The following is a 16981-nucleotide window of genomic DNA, read 5'->3' as shown; positions in this document are numbered from 1 at the left end:
CCTCTTGCTGGTTCCCCCACCACCTGCCACAGACCCAGTCTAGCAGCTATGTCCTTTAGGACTCAACCAGCTCAGCCAATGGTGGTGCTACCGAGCCACTCTTGGTGATAGACATTGATGTCCCCAACCCAGAGTACACTCTGCATCCTTGCCACTCTCAGTGCTTCCTCCAAGAAAGAGTATTGGTTCATCAACTGAAGGGGAGGGTGGTATATAGTAATCAGCAGGAAGTTTCCTTGCCCATGTTTGACCTGGTGCCATGAGACTTCATGGGGTCTGGAGTTGATGTTGACAACTCCCAGGGCAACTCCCTCCCGACTTTATACCACTGTGCCGCCACCTCTGCTGGGTCTGCCCTGCCTGTGGGAGAGGACATACGCAGGGATGGTGATGTGGTGTCTGGGACATTATCTGTAAGGTATGATTCTGTGAGCATGACAGTGTCAGGCTGTTACTTGTCTAGTCTGTGAGATAGCTCTCCCAATTTTGGCACAAGCCCCCAGATGTTAGTAAGGAGGACTTTGCAGGGTTGACAGGGCTGAGTTTGCTATTGTCATTTCTGGTGCCTAGGTTGATGCTGGGTGATCTGTTCGGTTTCATTCCTTTGAGACTTTTTAGCGGTTTGATACAACTGAATGGCTTGCTAGGCCATTTCAGAGGGTATTTAAGAGTCAACCAGATTGCTGTGGGTCTGGAGTTTCATGTAGGCCAGGCCAGGTAAGGCCAGCAGATTTCCTTCCCTAAAGAATATTAGTGAACCAAAAGAGTTTTTACAAAATCTACAATGGTTTCACGGTCATCATTAGATGTTTAATTCCTGATTTTTAAAATTGAATTCAAACTTCACCATCTGCCATGGTGGGATTTGAACCTGGGTTCCTTGATTACAAGTCCAGTGACAATAACACTATGCCGCCACCTCCCCTTAACGTAATGTTGACACATTACAAAATTTGGGACAATAAAGAAATATCAGTTTTGAACGTAGTACACTTTTTTGCCGATATCTGGAGCAGGATTTTCCAGCCCCGACACTGGCGGGCATCGTCACGGGTAGTACAGGAAAATTTGGAGAGCCGTTAAAAGTCAATGGTTCTCCAAATTTTCCCGTCCTGCCTGTGACGATGCCTGCTGGTGTTGGAGCAGAAACCGTGGCCCTTTCATAATTCATGTTTTAGAATATAACCTTTAGGGCAGAATCTTCGGCTCGGTAAGCATGGGCGGGGCCCACTCGCCATGGTGTAAAATGACGCGCGGTGACATCGGGCGTGAGTCCCAACATCACCACGCGTCATTTAGATTTTCAGTTCGGTGGGCGTGCGCCCGAGTCGGCTGCACGCCTGCCAAACTATCAAAGGCCTATTAAAGCCATTTAAAAAGCCAGTAAAGCAATTAGCTGGGCTGCCCGTCCAACCTTAAGGTTGGCGGCTAGGTGAAGAGCCCAGGCGGCCTTCGCATTTTTCACGGAAACTCATCCACAGGCAGGATGAGGTTTCATGAACGTTTTTAAAGTGTTTGAAAATTTTTAAATTAAATAATGGACATGTCCCAGCTCATGTGACAGTTTCGCATGAGGGGACATGTCCTTAAACTTTCTTTTTACCTTTCTTCAAAGTTTCATAAGTGAAAGTAATCTCCCTGTGTGCCTCAGGGAGATTTCTGCACTCCTTCGCACGCATGCGTGAAAGAGCGCGGACCCTGACTCAGCCTACTCCCCCCCACATGCACAGGGAGTAGTTTGAGTTTTAGTTTTAGGAATTAAAGTGTTAAGTGCAAGATAAATGGAAACATCTTGTTAAGTAATTGATGCACATCTCAAGTAAATGCAATACAAACAAGTTTGGAGATAGTTACAGTTAAAAGCTAACCTATGTTTATCTTACAACATCAGAAGTAGAGGTGTGAAAGCAAAAAACAATGAGAGATCTTTTATCTTAGATAATGGACCCTGGAAATCGACTCAATAAAAGATTTAAATTATGTATGTTGTTCCCAAATGAAAAGAGGACGGGAGCAATTGATCAACAAGGGAGTTCCTTGATAGGGACAGAAATTTTGGAGGAAAGGTCGTAAACTCCATTAGCAATATAAATTATTCATGTGGTTTACAGAATCAAAGAGTTGTGTTAAAGGTAAAATAATTAGTTTACATTTCTGTTTGAGAACATCCCAAAGCATGCCACGTTATCCTGGAGTAGGGCTGTGGGGGTTAGAACCCTTAGTTTAATTTAGCTAGGTGTTTCTCACAAAAGGCATTTGCAGTTTTGGTTTGGTATGGACTGCGGCTCACTGAGTTGGGAGAGCCAAAGGAGATGAATGTTAGTCAGGCCTGCACTTCAAGCAGAGAAGATACTAACTTAATTGCTCACAATGCAGAATGTGGTGACAGCTGAAGCACAGATTGGTATTTGTGAGGGGGAAAAAGGCTGACAGATTTGCCTAGTTTGAAGCTAGAAGGAGAAATCTACAGTGGTCTTCACAGAGCCTTGTGACAGCAAGCAGTCAGCAGAATTAGCTTGGAAGGCTGTGAGAAGGCAGATGGGTACCTGCTGGCAAACTGAACAAGGAACTGAGGAGTTCACGGTTGTGAAGGGAACTTTTGGGGGAAAGTGAAAAGTAGAACTGAGTTGATAGCATAAGAGTTACAAACTATAGTGTCAAGTTAACCGTGCTTGCTTTGTTTAATTCTTTTTTATATACAGTGAAGTTTGTTTTTGTTTCAAATACATGGGGCAGAATTTTCCCCCTGTTGGGGGGAAAATTCAGGAGCGGGCACGTGCAGGTGCGCCTTCAATTGGTTCCCCCGATTGGGGCACGCCGCCATTTTACGTGGGCAGGCCAATTAAGGCCCACCCAGTGCGACGTCCGCCAGGAAGCGCTATGCGCTCCCTGTGCAGGTGGGGGGGAGATTCCCTAAGCCGAGAGTGTGCTCTTTCGCACATGCACGCAAAAGAGCGCACTCATCTTCCTGAGGCTAGGTGCTGCCTCAGGGAGATTGGCGCCAAATTCAAAAACGTTAAAAATGGAAAAATAAAATTTCCCTGACATGCCCCTCATGTGACACTGTCACATGAGTTGGGAAATGTCCATCACTTCTAGTTAAACTTTTATTAAATTTTTAAAAACCTACATGAAACCTCATTCCGCCCGTGGTTGAGGTTTCATGCATTCTCTGAAACCCGCCAGGGCTCCCGGCCTGCCTGCCAACCTTAAGGTTGGACATGCAGGTCCCTTAGCTGCTGCAATTACTTTTTAATTGACCTCAATTGGCTGTTGACAGGTTGGCGAGCGCACAGCTGATTCGGCTGTGCCCCTGTCAACCTGAAAATTGAAATGGCGCGGGGTGATGTCGGGAGTTCCGCCCAACATCATCCCACGTCATTTTATGCATTGGTGTGTGGGTCCCACCCTCCGCTCACCGACCAGGAAATCCTGCCCATGAAATCTTGATGCATAGTTCTTTCAGTTAATCCCTGTGTATTTGCATTTATCTTTAAATGTTAGCCACCTTGAACAGGATTGTAACACATTGCAAATAAATCATTGACATTTCGCCCTTCTCTAGCGGCATAAGACTGAATTATAAACTGTTAGAACCTAACTAAATAAAAATTATTGAATTGTTGTGAGCAATCTTGGTATAAATGTATCAGACCAGAGTAACCCACCCACCTCTTTCTTATATTATTCTTTTCAAAGCCATTGACAAGGTCAGTGTGCATAAATTGATCGGCATCTCACAGGAGGGAAACCTAAAAGTTAAATTAAATTCTATCTAACTGTGAAAGTAAATTTCACACAGTTGCATAAGGTCTTAGAATCCATTATTGTTAATGAAGTTAAATTGTTTATTAAACTCTATGGAGATATTAACAATGTGTACCTGTGAAGACTGCAGTTACTTTGATTCCTTTAATTCCTGGAACTTATCTCCAACTGGATTCCCTCGCTCTAGTTTCTATAGTGGTCATAATGGCTACAGAAATATAAAACAACAAATCATCTGGCTATCTCTGTGAGAAACTTCCACAGGCGATCTGCTTGTATTGATTAAAAATCAAGTGCTCCACTAGATGAAGCTTTGGACTTTGATTCATAAATTGACAGAACTCAGTGTGAAACAAGCAGAGCTTTTGTTCTCCATCAAATAGGGACATTTTTTTCTATGTACGTAACATGACAAGTAGCATGGGGTAAATATATTAGAAATAACTACAGCTAAGATGGAAGCTGCCTTTTCATACTAAACTACAAGATGGAGCCCGCAGTCCAGTGCTCTGCAGGAATGATCTGACAATATATTTGCCACCTTGTAGAGGAGATCATGGTGGACATTTTACATGGTTTCTGTTGTGTTAGACCAGAATTAAAGGGTAATTGTTAGCTCTGGGGCATGCAAGATTCAGTTCACAGGAAATCAGCCTGTGTGAAAACCGTTGTGGTCACAATTTCAAACCATTGGAAGGAAGTCTAAATGATAAAATGCCTTGTTGAAAATAAAATAACCTTGGACTGTTTGGTAATTGGAAAGCAATTACTACCACTACAACATAATATACCTAATCCAAAATTGCAGAGTAAATATCCTATCATTTAACATAATTCAACATTTATATTTTGCTGATGCTGCTTTTTGGTTATATGACAGGATGTATGTAACAGCAATCTAGAGCTGTCTTTCAATTTCCTGTGATTAACTAGAATCTGCTGAGCACATTGCCTGGTATAATGCACTGATCCTATAGATAATTCAATCATGAACTTTATTTGGCCATTTTTAAGGCTCGGTGCACTGAAGTACCAAGATGAAGTGTCATCTTCTATTTAACCAAAACCGAAGTTACCTTATACCAAGAAACCTGAAATGAGATGATTATAGAATAAACAGTCCAATTTCATCAATTTTACATACATTCTGAAAGAGGGTTGTAGGATCCCTATTGGATTCATGGGGTGAAAGCTGGTTATGGTCCATTTTCAGGGACATAGCAGACAAGTGCAGATGGTGTGCAGGCCCCAATTGGGAGGCCTGAGATCACTCAAAGTTGGAACTTGGGCCTCATTTCAATTACTTGGGCAGGCTGCCGGCACCTATCAGGCCTGCAGAGGTAACTGGCCCATTGCTAAAGTTCCAATTTCAGACCACCTGCCTCCCTGGCAAAGGCTCTTAGAGAAGAGTGGAGAAGGACGAGAGGGGTGAGCGGATCATGGACTGCCAGTGACCCTCAAAAGTGTTGAGGAGCCTGGAGGTGGTGGATGTCTTCTTATAAAAGCTTACTTGGTGATGGTAGCCGGGCCACAGTCATTGCTGAAGAATCCTGAGTAGAGCAGATTGGAGCAGGCCTGGAGCCTGCTGCTCCATTCATTGCTCTTCAATTTAGTACATGGGCCTTGAAACAGGTGTTAGATCCTTCATTTATATATGTAAGGGGCCTAACGTTTGCTTCAGGTGGGTACCACAAGGGCTGTACCTGGGCATCTGCATATGCCAATATGATGGCATCTGTATCCCTGCACTACTTGAATGTGGGATATTACTCAATATAGCTGGCCCTTGTTTTGCCCATTTTCTGCACATAAAATGGTTTCAGCTGGGTCCAATTTCTACTTCATGATTTCCTCTTGTGTCTGCAATTTACCAATTTCAGTTCTGCTAACGATAGAACATAAGCAGAAAATATATACTTTCCCATAGAGAGGGACTTAGGTAAAATTGCGTCTCTGGAAGAATATTGGTAGAAGCCTGGGAATATTTTGCAAACTTGGCCTAGCGGCAAGAGAGTGAGAGAAGTACAAAATAGCATATATGTATCAGCTTACTCATTAGATCTAAAAAGAGAATTGCATCCTGCTCCTGTTCAGTGATCTTATATACAAATAACTAGAGAACAGATACTCAGTTATAAAAGCAATTTTAATGAAGAAAGCAGATGATGGCATGAATTGACACCATGAAAGTTAAAGAGGGTGAAATTCAGGTCCATAGTGGCACTGGAGACAACGCTAGGGACCCCCGAGTGGGGTACACTGTGCCTCCAGCCATGTCCAACACAGCTGGCATGGTGCCATTCATTCTGGGAAGGGCACAGGCAACACCTGCTTGCACCAGAAGACTCTTAACTGGTGCTGTCATGGCACCAATCAGCTGTATCAGCTGATTTGACCATCTCTTCACAAACATGGGCCGTGAAGGACCATTCAACCTGTTCTCTTGTCACTTACCAAGGAGTGTATGTTCACTTGTGAAATGGGCCCAGCACTGGCATTATTTAAAGCGCCAGACACCCAATTCACAGGTAGGGTAATTTAGAGTAACCTCTGCTATTGCAATTGGAACGTAGGAACATAGGAACAAGAGTAGGCCATTCAGCCTGTCAAGCCTGCTCCACCATTCAATACGATCCTGGCTGATCATTCACTTCAGTGCCTTTTTCCCACACTATCCCTTTATCTCATTGGTATTTAGAATAAGCACATATTTATTCAAATGTTAGAATATAATTACTGTGGAGTGTTTTTAGAGGTCTGTGGTGAGTTCCTGGATTTGACAGGGATTGTTGCTGCATCCCCACAAGGGCTGCAACTGGTGTGGACGCAACAGTGGCAGTGCCTCTGATTCTGCAGCATGGCAGGCAAACGGAGCAGAAGCTGTGGAGAGGTCAAGGTCTGCACAATGCCCTCTGCCAACTTAGAACTGCACTTTTGTGGAGTTTGGTGGAGTGGTGGATAGGAGATGTCTTTTGAAGATGCATTCACTGACTGTGACAGCCCATGTGAAGTCATTAGACTTCTTTTAGGGGATCAAAGGTTACAGGGAGAAGGCGGGAGAATGGGGTTGAGAAATTTATCAGCCATGATTGAATGGCGGAGCAGACTGATGTCTGCTCCTATGTCTTATGGTCGTATGGTCTTTTAACTCTGCTGCCAGGTCCTCGATGATAGGCTCTGAGAATTGAGCTCTGTCGGCACCTGCTCCCAATCCCTTCTGGAAATGGTCCTTCGGGGTCTCCTAGCTCCCAGCCCTTCCTCACTGAAACATAGCCTCTTTCCTCATGAGTACCTCCACCACGAAGACCTCCAGTGTCACATCCAGGAGCCCTATCGCTGCCCTGGTGTTCCATTTCTCATTGGTCAAAATTGCAGCACTGATAATTGGCAGCGGCCTTCTGAGATTTAGTGCAACCTCTTTTTAAGGACTGCCTTTAAGAAGAGCAGACTGTCATGCACTATGTGCCCTCCACGAACGCAGCTCGACGCCACCCCACACACCCACCCCTCCTCACCCCGCCACCTGCTGAGTGCTGAAGCAGCCAGCAGTGCAGACCCCATTTGGACCAAAACTACAATCAAGTAAATGAGGAGGCAGCAACAAGTTTGTGTACTGCCTACCTCCATGACAACGGGTGCAAGAAGGTCAAGAATCACAACCAATGTGTCCAAAAAACAAAAAACAGCTTGGACAAATTTCTAGCCTAAGCAGTTTATAACTGTTATATGAACCCTGAGGTAAGAAAGTGCTCCCTTTCCCATTTTCCAACTTGTACATGTTGATGTTCAGGTGTATAAGGAACACAGAAAATTAGCATGTAGGTACAGCAAGCAATTAGGAAGGCAAGTGGCATATTGGCCTTTATTGCAAGGGGATTAGAGTGCAAGAATAAGGAAGCCTTGCTACTATTGTACAGGGCTTTGGTGAGACCACACCTGGAGTACTGTGTATACTTTTGGTCTCCATATTTAAGGAAAGATATATTTGCTTTGGAGGAAGTAGAGTGAAGGTTCACTACATTGGTCCCTGGGTGAGAGGATTGTCCTATCATGGGGCACTGAGTAAATTGGGTCTTTATTCTCTGGAGTTTCGAAGAATGAGAGGTGATCTCATTAAAACATGCAAGATTCTGAAGGGGCTTAACAGAGTAGATACTGAGAGGCTGTTTCCCTGGCTGGGGGTAATCTAGAACATGGGGGCACAGTCTCAGCATAAGGGGACAATCATTTAGGACTGAGACGAGGAAACGTTTCTTCACGTAAAGGGTTGTGAATCTTTGGAATTTTCTACTCCAGAGGGCTGTGGATGCTCTATCGTTGAATAAATTTAAGGCTGAGACAGACAGGTTTTTGATCTGTCAGGAATCAAGGATATGGGAAGCAGGCTGGAAAATGGAGTTGATGCCAAAGATCAGCCATGACATTGGATGGTATATGGTCTACTCCTGCTTCTATTTCTTATGTTCCTAAATTAATAAATTTGAAGTAGATGCTTTAAAAGGTTAATTTTCAAATAGAAAACTTGGCTCAATGATTTCTTGTTTCTTTTAAAACTGCATGGAAACTCCCTAGTACAGCTGATTCCACTAATGAGGGAACGTGGCAAGGAAACTCTTCTAACAACCATGCAGCTGTAACAGCTGAGGAAACGATCAATTTCACGATTTGAAGAAACAGGGTCTTTCAAAATGGGAACGTTCGAAATTCAGTACATCTAATAATTGCTTCTTGAAAGAAATAGTTGAATTGTCCTTGAACTGCTATTCTAGAGGCTATTTAACTTGTTTGGGCAGCTGATGACCCTACTTCTCCAGCACTTCCCTGCTTTTTAAAAAAATCTTTCATAGACTATGGGCATCGCTGGCTGGGCCAGCATTTGTTGCCTATCCCTAGCTGCCCTTGAGAAGGTGGTGGTGAGCGGCCTTCTTGAATCGCTGTTAGGGAGGGAGTTCCAGGATTTTGACCAAACGACAGCGAAGGAATAGCAACATAGTTCCAAGTCAGGATGATGTGTGGCTTGGAGGGGAACTGTTGATGTGTTCATGGGGGATAGAAGTGATTAAGGCACACCATCAAAATGGAAGCTGGGGGGGAGAAGGAGTCAGGTAAGAAAATTATTTCCAAGTTGTTGCTCAGAAGACAAGAAAGAGAAAAAGCATCCAGCAGTAAATAAAGTTAAAATTAACAAAGTTAGTGGAAAAGAGAATAGAGAAAAGTAAAACAGTAATGAGTTTACACTTATTAAATGTAGTTTTCAATTCCAAAGTAATCTTTGTAAAAGAAAGCACTTGCATTTATATAATGTTATTCATAACCCCAGGATGTCCCAAACACTTTACAGCCAATGAAGTACATTTGAAGTGTAGTCACTGTTGTAATATAGGAAGCATAGCAGTCAATTTGCATACAGCATGGTTACACAAATAGCAATGTGATAATGGTGCGATACTCTGTGTTTTGTGATGTTGATAGAGGGTTAAATATTGGCCAGGATAGCAGAGAGAGCTCCTCTGCTCTTCTTTGAAATAGTGTCATGGGATCTTTTCTGTTCCCCTGAAGAAAGCAGATGGGGCGTTTGTTTAACATCTCATCCAAAGGACAGCATCTCCGACAGTGCAGCACTTCCTCAGTACTTCACTGGAGTATCAGCCTAGTTTATGCACTTAAGTCTGTGAAGTGGGACGCAAACTCACAAACTCCTGAATCAGAGACAAGAGTTGTATTTTAAGGTTTATAATCATACTAATGAAACAGTATTATTTCCGTAACATTAATGTTTACGCCAGTGGTGGAGATTTTAACCTTCAGCGGCCAACCGGCAGAGAGCATTAGTTACAAACCTGTGCCAAGATCAAACAGGCCAAGATCATTTTGATGCCAGGGCCTCATCTGAATTGAACTGGCAAGCATAGGATCCCACTTACCATTTTGGGAGACAATGCTTTGTTTACATTCCAACCAGATTTCCTGAATTTCAACTCAGTTATTTATATCTGGGTGACTTGATTGACATTAGTGAAGCAGTTTGGTTCTTACAACAATCTAGAAGCTTTATTAGGCCTCTGAGCTGCTAGTTCAGTACCAGAACTACAAGGCTACTGTATCCAATTAAGCGGCCAGGAGAAACAACAGCCATTGGTGGGGTCTAGCCTGACAGGATTGTATCAATGTTCTTCATGTAAAAACACAATATGCAAGACTTTCCCCAAATTTTTATTTTTGACTGGCCGTTTTTAAGGAATTTTTAAATAAATTGCAGAGTGCAACTCCACTGCAATAGATTAGCTGCTAGCTCTTTCAGTTATGGTCAAGCATGTGGCACAGATGAACTTGAGCACTGTGGTTTGGCTCATGTGCCAGGCGAAGTATTTATTATGCATTACATAATGCAGCAAATTGCTGGAACTGAGTTTGAGGGTGTGTTTAAGAAAGAATAAAAGAACTGGCGTTTATAGGACATTCCAAAGTGTTTCAAAGTGAATTATTTTTGATGTGTTGTCACCCTCAGTCTGTGGGCTGACAAGACAGCAAAGCCTCACAAATGAGATATACTGCAAATATAAACTGGCAATGCAAATCTTAGAGCAAGGGCCCAGGTTGACTCTGGAGTGAAGCGGAATAAGATTCCGTGGATGGGGGTCGGGCACACAGCTTCAGTTAGAAACTGAATCTTGTGCTGCATCAAATCCAAGCACTTTATAAACTCACTTAGTCTCGGTGAGGATCCTCCCTTTTCCATTTTCCAAACATTTACATCTTTAACTGGTGGAGCGCTCTGCCCACGCCCCAGGGCTGCATCCAGGGCTGTAACAGCTGTCTCCTGGGCTAGACTGTTCCAGTTCCAGTCAGGCAATGTTAGCACAGTTCTGCCTGACTGGAGCCCAGATGGTAGACACCAGGTTCAGTCTGGTAGCTTTCCTGTGAAGATGCAAGTCAAGACTGCTTATCAGTTAATTTGCCTCTCATGATGTTGCTTAATTGTAATTACTTCCTCCCAATCCACTGTCAGTCAAGTAAGCTTTTCTTGGTGCTGCTTTGGTTTAATTTTCTTCTGTCAACTGAAGAAGGCTGGAAAAAGTTTGAAAACAGGAAGTTTTGTCATTCTGAAACATATATTCCACTCATACACTCAGCGAGAGGCTGACAGATGCAGGCGAACTGCTAGCTGGGGTGTTCTATTACACAGGATGTTCTTGGCACATCCATTAAGGGTGGTGGAGAAACATTAGATAACAAATCTAGACATGAAACTTTAAGTATTTTTTACAGCAAGGCATATTTGAACCAACCTTACTTAATACAGTACCTTAAGAGAGTCTGCAGTTTATAAATTATGAGATGAACATTAACAAACACTTGCACTGCAGTACAATCATTTGGAACAAAGGTGTCATTTTTGAATTAGTTAATCCTGTTTGGTTTTGCTTTTCTCAACAAAACTGGCTAATAGATCATTGCCTTCTTTTTGATAAATGCATCAGGTGTTGTGCCTTTTCCTTATGGGCATCAAATTTGTTTTGTGCCAGAAAGCTATGGCTGGAATTTTCCTCCCCCATTGGCATCGGGTGTCATGGCGGGCAGTGGTGGGGGAGCAATATGGGAGGAAAGCCAAAAATCAGTTTTGCTTCGTCGTGAAACCAGTTAGTCATCGGCCTCCCAGACCGTCAATGTCGGGAACGTAATTTCAATGCATTTGTATCTAATTATAAACCCTGCTCGCCGGAATCACCCACCCACCACCCCCAGGTTGAATTTACCTCCTACGTCGGCGTGACTTCAGAACGACGTGTTTCACAACAGCAGCTAAAAGGCGTGCACCTGGCGAGCTGAGTTTTGAGGGAAACTTGGAGGTGAGTGTACACTCACTTTTTGCAGCGCTCGTGAGGGTTGCTTGTTCGACTTCAAGGAAGAGGCGCCGGGCATTCAGGCGAGGGCACAGGCAACTCGCTTTTTCCCGGCTGGCTGACAGTGCGGTGCCAGGGCGGGATGCACTGTGTTTGGGGCGAGTTGGGGGGTGGTGGCGAGGCAGCACGGTCTGATGGTAATGCACAAGCACATGCTGGGGGTGGGTGGTGGAGCAAAGCGGCCACACATTAGGGAAACCTTGTATAAAATGAGAATTCTTTTGCAGTTGAGACAGTTCAGGCGCAGCTAAATTGACATGCTTGGAGTCGGGCCTCTGGCTTATCTGCCCATTCAAGCAACACAGAGGCATGAAAGTGCCAGTGTCAAGAACCAATGTCTCCGAAGACTGCGCATGTCTAGGGGACTGGTCAGTGACATCTGCCAGCTGCTGCAGGATTTGGCACCAGGGGGACATGGAGGGCATCCACTGCCAGTGGCTGTGAAAGTGACCGGGGCGCTCAATTTTTATACCAGTGTCTCCTTCCAAGGCTCCACAGGTGACCTCTGCGGGATCTTGCAAGCCTCCATACACAAGCACATCTAGGAGGTCATGAACGCCATATTCGAGAAGGGACACACCTTTGTGCATTTCACCCAGGATCAGGTAAGCCAGGAAGCAAGAGTGCTGGGATTTGCTCAAATCTCTGGTTTTCCACAGGAGCAGGGCACCATCGACTGCATTCGTGTGGTGCTTAGATCTTTGTGGCAACAAGCAGTGCAGTATGTGAACTGCAAGAGCTTCCGCTCGGTAAATGTTCGGCTGGTCTGCAACCACAGCAAACGCATCCTGCAGGACTGCGCACAGATCCCAGGGAATGTCCATGACTCCTACATTCTCAGTAGGTCTCAGATCCTTGACATCTTCCAGGGTCCACAGAGGTTGTAGGGCTGGCTCCTCAGGGTCAAGGGCTATCCACAGAGGATGTTGACTGATGACACCCATGTGGCGGCCTCAGAGTGCAGCAGAGAGAAAGTACAACAAGGCTCATACTGCAAATCGCACTTTGGTGGAGCAAACCATTGGGATGTTGCAGATGAAGTTCCAGTGCCTGGACTAGTCTGGTGGAGCCCTGCAATACAGTCCACAGAGGGTGTCATGCATCATCGTCGCCTGCTGTGCCCTTCACAGCTTGGTGCTGCAAAGGGGAGAGGAGCTGCCTGAGGAGGAGATGGAGGAGCTGCACGTCTCCTCCGATGAGGAGGATTTCAACGTGAATGAGGTCCTCGAAGGTGACAAAGATGACCATGAGGCCCTCGCACTGGCCAGACGAGGCAGGTTCATTTGGGAGGCCCTCATAGCTGCTAGATTTGTGGAGGAAGATGAGGACATGCAGTGAGGAGACTCCTTAGATCCTCACATTGCATCTGTGAACGTTTGACTCCTGTCAGGTTGATGACAGTGCACACACCCTCTGTGATAATGCTTCTGTCATGGAGAGGCAGCGGATGTCCATAGTCCCTATATTCCAGGAGGATGATGATGACATGCGGTGGGGACACTCCACAGATCCTCACAAAGCTTGTGTTGAATGTCTGACTCCTGTCTCGCTGATGGCAGCTTGCTTGCGCTCTGTGAACAGGGTCATGTCATGGAGATGCAGCGGGGAAATTTAAACTTCTCCTGATCCTATGGCATCCATCGTGAACTGAGCCCTTCAGGACCATGCAGTCACTGGACACAGATGCTGGTTAGATGGGGGCCAGCCGCACCTCAAATGTGCTGAGAGCACACAGAGAGAATGATGGAAGTCTATGCCATTCTGGCAGCAATGATAAGCCTCATCGAGGTGCAGGCATGACTGAAGAGTCCAGTGATTATGAAGGTGCACCATCAGTGTGCTGGGAAGGTTGCACAAAGCACAGGGGTGAGGCATTGGACTAAGACACCTGTCTTTATTTTGTGCAGAAGCCAAGCTTTCAATTCAGACTGACATGAACACTGCTCATCATAACACGGAGCCATAGACAGGGTGACATTGTTGGGAGTTTATTTGGAATAGTCAACATTATGTACAAGTGATTAATGCCTGAGCCCATGCAATTAAACTACATTTTCTTAACCTTCCTAACCCTGCCGCTAAGTCTTGGTGCTCCCCCGACATCCACAGCGGAGGTGGAGGCAGCCTGCTGACTGCTACGCCCTGTCTGTGATGACCTTGGTGGGCATCCTCTGGAGGGCCAAGACCTAGAGGGCCCCAGCCTGCTTTCAGGGTCCTGCTGTGTGGCATTGGCACCCTCCTCGGCCTGTGGAGCTTGAGTTGCTGGCGTCACCGGAAAAGAGTATTCGGATGGGCCGGACACTCCTGGAGTCAGCTGGGCAGATGGCCCCAGGGTGTGCACCTGCTGATCCTCCTCCCTATGGGTGCCTGAGGACCCCTGGCTGACTTCTTGAGGAGAAGGGGAAGCTGGAGTGAGCTTGAGCTACACTGCACCCCTCTCGCTTGGGCCCTGCTGGAGGCCAACTATGGCGTCAGTGATGGAGCTCAACCCGTGCGGCAGTGCAGGAGTGATGTCCTGGACCAAGGCCTCCATGGTAGCTGCCATCCTACCAGTGGTGACCTCGGTGCGTTGGCATGCCGACACTATCACCTGAGACTGAAGGCAGACGGACTGCTCCATCATGCCTTGAAATCTGAGGAATGCAGCGGCCATCCTTTCCTGATGTTCCCGAGCTTGCCTTTGCAGCTTCAGCAGCTGAGATATGACCGAGTCCAGAGGCTCCTCATCTCAGACGAAACAGATTTCTGGCCTCCAGCAGTCCTCCGAGTGGCGGAATCTGGGAAGTCCCTGCTGCCGCCTGCTGCGGATCACAAAGTGCGATGTGCTCTCCAGATTGTGACCCCAAAGCTACTCTAGAACTATGTCCCACTGCGGTGTGTATCTCTGCGCTGGTAGAGGGTGTGGGCGAGCGCTGTGATGGGCCTTCAATTATGATGCCATCAGTTTCTTCCTCTGAGGTGTCTTCGGGGTTTGAGTTGAGGACCTAGGTCGCGGACCCCCTCGGCTGCTTCCCAGATGTGCCTGCGATAGCAAGGAGAGAAATTAGTGCATGGTAGAGTACTCTGGAACAGGGGAGCTCACTCACAGCATGGTTGTCTGATGGATGTTGCACTGCTGGATTCTCACTTGGTTGAGCACCGCTGACCTCGCTGTCAGCACATGGACCGGTCCAGATCATCGCCGGCCAGCTGGATGGCTCTATTTTCAAAGTCTGTGAGGACCTTGATGTCAGGCATTCCTCCACCAGTCTGTGACCTCTCCCTTTTGTTGTGTGCCAGCTTGTCCTGCATGAGTACAGATGGAGAAAGTGTAAGTAGGACGTCTGCCAGGCCAGATGATAAGGATGCCTGGCATGTGTGGGTGTTGAGTGGTCGCACGGACGGATTGCGGGCAATGAAGGTTTGTGTGAGAGAGTGAATGGTGATATTCCTTGAACTGGCAGTGAGTGAGATCCCTGTGGATGTGTGATGGGTTTGAGAGTGTGTGAGTTGAGAGTGATTAGAAGAGTGACTTACCCCGGCATAACGAAGGAGATCATCGTCCTCACTTGGCATTGGGTGGCTGTCCTCTTTTGCAGGGTGTTGGCGCTCACCACCGCTGCCACTGCCTCCCATGCTGGATTGCTTGCTGGTCTTCACTCAGACCAGGGGTAGAGAACTTCGCGGCGGACCTCCACTGCAGCCTGTAGGTGCCCAAGGGTCACTAAATTTGGGGCACAATCTTTCCTCCCTTTGGCAGCCATGAGTTTCCAGTAGCTTCCGATGACTTAGAGAGAGCTAGCTCTGTGCAGGAGTGCCCTTTAAATATGGTGTGTGGATTGCTAAAGGCCTGAGGTGATGGAAGGGCGGGTGAATCAGAGCCAGTGATCCGGCATGTTTCCCAGGAATACATTATTAATGAGGCAGGGCATGCCGGGAACAGGCAATACAGTGCCAAAAACCACCATTGCGGCCGATGAGTAGAATGTCCTTTTTCCCACCTGCTACTGCACTTAGTACAAATCTGGGATGATTCTGCCCTACGTGTAGAACTTTAGTTGTTTTCCAGGAAAGTTTGCTTTGGCCTGTTGCAAATGAGTTTTTCCATAATCTTCATAAAGATTGTAAGAATATATGTATGAAATGAGAGAGGCCTTTTGGTCTGTCAAGTCTATCTTTTCACAGGCCATGCACAATCAACTTTAGAGTTTATAACGCTCCTGTGAAGCACATTTGGGGCCTTTTTCTACAACTTCCAATCCTGCCCTAACTAGTTTAGATTTTAGGATCCAGATTGCCATTTTAATGTGCGCATACAAGGGTCAGTGAGGGAACGTTTAGGAGACACTAATCATTGTATTGCACGTTTTAGGATGATGATATGAAAGGACGATAGGTAACCCAGAGTAAGAATAATTAACTGGACGAGAGCCGATTTCAATGGGGCAAGAACGGAGCTGGGCCTGATAGACTGGAATGAAAGATTGGCTGGAAAAACTGTAGCTGAACAATGGGCTACTTTCAAAAAAGAATTGGTTCAGGCACAGTCAAGGTATATTCCATCAAAAGGGAAAGGTAGGGCAAACAAATCCAGAGCTCCCTGGATGAAAAAAAGAAATAGAAATTAAGCTAAAGAAGAAAAAGTGCACTAATGACAGGTGTCAGGTGGAAATACAATTGAGAACCAAAAGGAATACAGAGGGTTCAGAGGGGAGGTGAAATGGCATATCAGAGAAGCAAAGAGGGATTATGAGAAAAGACTGGCAGCCAACATAAAGGGGAATCCCAAAGTCTTCTATAGGCATATAAATAGTAAGAGGCTGGTAAAAGGAGGAATAGGGCCGAGTAGGGACCTAAAAGGGAATTTACACATGGACAAAGGGGCCATGGCTGAGGTATTAAATGAATACTTTGCATCTGTCTTTAGCAAGGAGGTAGATTCTACCCAGGCCATGGTGACAGACAAGGAAACTCTGTCACCAGAAGGGTTCAAAATCAATAAGGTTGAAGCGTTGAATAGACTGTCGGTATTTAAAGTTGACAAGGCACCGGGACCAGATGCGATGCATCCAAGGATATTAAAGGAAGTGAGAGTAGAAATTGCAAGGGCACTGGCCACAATCTTTCAGGATTCCCCAGACTCAGGGGTAGTGCCAGAGGACTGGAGAATTGCAAACATTACGCCCTTGTTCAAAAAAGGTTGTAAGGATAAACCCAGTAATTACAGACCAGTCAGTTTAATTTCAGTGGTGGGCAAGATTCTGGAAACAATTATTTGGGATAGAATTAGTAGTCACATGGCAAAATATGGGTTGATCAGGAAGATCCAG

The 16981-nt window shown here is 45.7% G+C and overlaps 1 protein-coding gene across 2 annotated transcripts in view; it reads right to left on the bottom strand.

Moving 5' to 3' along the window:
* LOC144691760 (exosomal polycystin-1-interacting protein-like) overlaps positions 1-10822 on the bottom strand; it is a 71740-nt gene extending 60918 nt beyond the window's left edge. For both annotated transcript variants that reach the window (XM_078560199.1, XM_078560201.1), the window contains exon 1: positions 10477-10822. The gene's annotated coding sequence lies outside the window, so the exon portion shown is untranslated. The remainder of the gene's footprint in view (positions 1-10476) is intronic.
* Between the last annotated feature and the right edge of the window lie 6159 nt (positions 10823-16981).

The sequence above is a fragment of the Cetorhinus maximus genome, chromosome 16 (assembly GCF_964194155.1).
Source record: "Cetorhinus maximus chromosome 16, sCetMax3.hap1.1, whole genome shotgun sequence".
NCBI lineage: Eukaryota > Metazoa > Chordata > Chondrichthyes > Lamniformes > Cetorhinidae > Cetorhinus > Cetorhinus maximus.
Note: the sequence above shows the minus strand (reverse complement) of the source record. Positions and strands in the feature narration are given on the sequence as shown.